Source organism: Corylus avellana, chromosome ca2 (assembly GCF_901000735.1).
Source record: "Corylus avellana chromosome ca2, CavTom2PMs-1.0".
In the NCBI taxonomy this organism is placed as follows: Eukaryota; Viridiplantae; Streptophyta; class Magnoliopsida; order Fagales; family Betulaceae; genus Corylus; species Corylus avellana.
In genome coordinates, this window is record NC_081542.1 from 50,014,593 (window position 1) to 50,018,151 (window position 3,559).

Below are 3,559 nucleotides of genomic sequence, written 5' to 3' on the forward strand. Positions count from 1 at the left end.
AAGATGAAATATGCAAAAGAAACTTGCTCTTATTCAATAACTTTATGGTTCTTATCGATCGAAGACCCCTTACAAAGCTCTAGGGATAATCAAGGATAATTAGGAAAAATATTACACGCATGGAGAAGAAGGATATGCTCCCTATATTTTTCCTAATTAGAGATTACATAATTATTTAATTGAAAAATACTTTCTTCTTGCCAACTAGGCATATATACTTCTCACCAAAATAGACTGTCTTTATTCTTCTTGCTAAATGAGCTGGTTAATAGCTGATCATGCCTTAAAGGGCAAGTGAAGGACTAAAAGAAGTGGGAATCAAATGCAAGTGGTTTTTCCTTGCGACAACACCACCAAAGGTTTCGGTCATGTCTAGATCCTCTGGTTTCATCTTGTCTGGGAGTTCCCAATCAAACCAGTATAATGGTTGAGCAAGAGGAAGTTCAACATTGGCTATACCAAATAAAATTCCTGGGCACATCCTCCTTCGTGCCCCAAAAGGGATAAATTCAAAGTTAGTCCCTTTATATATAGTCAATTGAACTACTCTCAAATCTCTCTGGTATAAAACTCTCTGCATCATGCCAATATGCAGGATCTCTTCCAATGGCCCATGCATTTACGAAGACTTGGGTTTTGACAGGTATCTCATATCCATCAATTTCACATGCCTCTCTACATTCTCTTGGCATTAACAAAGGAGCAGGAGGGTGTAACCTCAGAGTTTCTTTGATCACCGACTTCAAGTAACTTAGATTCTGAAAGTCTTTCTCCTGGATTTGTATCTTCCCTTTGAAGGCTTGTCTTATCTCAGTTTGTACCTTCTCCAGCACTCTAGGGTTTCTCATCATTTCTGACATAGCCCACACTACGGCGGTTGATGAAGTATCAGTTCCACCTGTAAATATGTCCTGGAAAAAAAATTTAGAATAATGGTTAAATAATTATTTTGGTAAATTTTTATAAGCTTATTCTTTTTGAACATCTAAAATTTAAGTTACATGTTTCATGGTAGGGCTGTTATTGAACAAAGCTACCTGTGAACTCCCTTGGTTTCAGCTTGTGCACGACTCGGTTATTAAATAAGCCATTTGTGGACACGAAATTAGACTTGATTATTAAATGATACAAACCCATATAAAATTCGACTTACTCAGTTAAAATTTGTGAACATACTCATATAAAAGCTTGACTCGCTTAGTTAATAAAAATAGTTTGTATGGTAATAATCAATATATATTAAGTATAAACGAATATATATTAAGAAACATATAAATATATATGAATTATATACATAAAAATATATTTAAAACAAACAATACACATCCATTGTTATCCGTGTAGTTGTTCACTTTAAATTTTAAATGGTGTCCTTGTTGGCAATCAATCATCCAAGGGTCATATTATACCAAGCTACAACTACGTACCACTCATCTCAACCCCTCATATTTGAGATTCTCAAACATTAGATAACTGACACGTAACACTTATGCTGCATAATAAGGGTTCAAGGCAAGAGTAATGCTAAGTACCATCTTTTTATCTTCTTAAAACTCTTCTAAAGCTGATGTGACTTTTAAAACCACCATTAAATTTTAGATTAATCATACTTGAATTTTGATCCAATGGTGATTGTGAAAGCCACATCAACTTTAAAAAAATTTTAAAAAAATAAAAAAATGATACCAAACATTATTCCCAAAGCAAGCTTCATACTCTCTCACAGGGCTAACATTATCTTTTATCTTTCTTAAGAAAATCTAGAAGGCCACTCTTAGTACGTACACCACGTGGACAAAATCTGATATGAGGGAGACCACTTCGGGAGATGGAATGGAAAGAAGACTTGCCCAAAGTTATCTCTCTTTCTTACTTTCTGATTAGCCGAGTTCCGCTCTTAATAATTAGGTACTCAACTCGGCTAATGGACAAGTTCAAGCTTGCACAAGTCTTTTTCCTTGGCGAGCCGAGCCAAGTCAGAATTCGTAAGCTCGATTGGCACGTTTATCGCCCAAAATAAAAGAAAGATTCAATATGAGCCACTTTGTAGGTTATATGAATTCTATTCTAATCTACGGCTAAAAAAAAAAAAAAAAAATTTAAAACAAAACTAAACAAAAACTCTAGCCGGCCATCACATAAATTTTCCTGCATTAGTTAATGGATCCCGGAATAGGATACCATTTTGGGATTGTGGTGATTTATCACGAAACAGTTATAGCAGAAATTGAAGAAAAATACGATGATGAAAACATAAGGGATTGATGATCCCAAGGATTAATCGTAGCAGCAGAAATACTCACAAAAATGACGCCCTTGATGTTGTTGGTCGTGATTGGCAACTCCAGTTTATCACTCTGCTGAAGGCCTAAAAGGACGTCAACAAGATCTTCCGTCTTTGCTGATGAAGTACTCATCCGGTTCTCCCTGTGCTCACGGATGATGTTCTCTAGGATCTTGTCCATCTTCGCATGAATCTTCTGTAGCTTAGATTTTGTCCAACTAATCAAATGAACAAATTTATGTGAAGGGTACAAATCAACCAACTCAAAGCCTCCTGCGTAGGCTACTGTTTTCTTGGTCAATGATAGAAATTCATCTTGGTCTTCGCATTTACTGCCGAATGCTGCTCTACATAAAACAGTTGTGGTGGAAGTGAAAATACGTTCACTGAAATCCATTACAAATCCTGAAGATGAGTGGATGGAGTCAATGAGATTTTGAACCTCTTCTTCTCTAATAGAAGAGAAGGACTGGACCCTCTTGGCACTTAAGAGTTCCAAAACGCAAACTTTTCTCATCTGTCTCCAGAACTCTCCATATGGAGAAAAGGCAATGTCAGTGCCACCATTGCTTATAATTTTAGGGGCAAGAAGTAGTGGCCTTTGCACAAAGGCAAGGTCATGGGTTTTCATAAGCTCGCTGGCCATCTTGGGGGATGACACAAAAAGCGTAGAAACTTCACCCAATTTTAGGTGCATGAGGGGTCCATGCTTCAAGGCTAGGTCTCTTAAAGCATGGTGTGGTAGTGACTTACCTACCAAGTTGTGCAAGTTTCCTATAATAGGTAACTTCCATGGCCCTGGAGGCAATTTCTGAACTTTGGATCTTTTCCATAACTTTAACAGCCAGGCCAAAGAGAGGAGAAGAAGGAAAGTGGTGATAGCTAAGGAATATTGGAGCGCCATCACAGAATGGAGAGAAACAAGTGACTGTTCCACAAATTTAAGTTGCAAATTTATAGGGGTGAAACATTTGACTTTTCGTACCACCTCTTCACCTGCCATTGAAATGAGTTATGCACCACCAAAAAAAAAAACAAGAAAAAAGGTAACATTTGGATAAGAGATATGCTTTTCTTCATTCTACCCCCCATCTCCCCACCATCTCTTCACCTTTTCATCTTGATTTTGGGGAAATGGTGGGTAGAATGCATTGTAGCATTCCACTTTGGATAATGATAAAGATGTTTTTAGAATAGTAATATGATAGAGAAAACATCTCTATCATAGTAATATTATTTATGTTCAAATGATATTATTTATAGAATAGTGACATT

At 36.6% G+C, this 3,559-nt stretch overlaps 1 pseudogene; it reads right to left on the bottom strand.

Annotated features, from left to right (window-relative positions):
* Positions 1 to 223: 223 nt before the first annotated feature.
* On the bottom strand, positions 224 to 3,188 carry LOC132170185 (cytochrome P450 71D8-like; annotated as a pseudogene).
* Between the last annotated feature and the right edge of the window lie 371 nt (positions 3,189 to 3,559).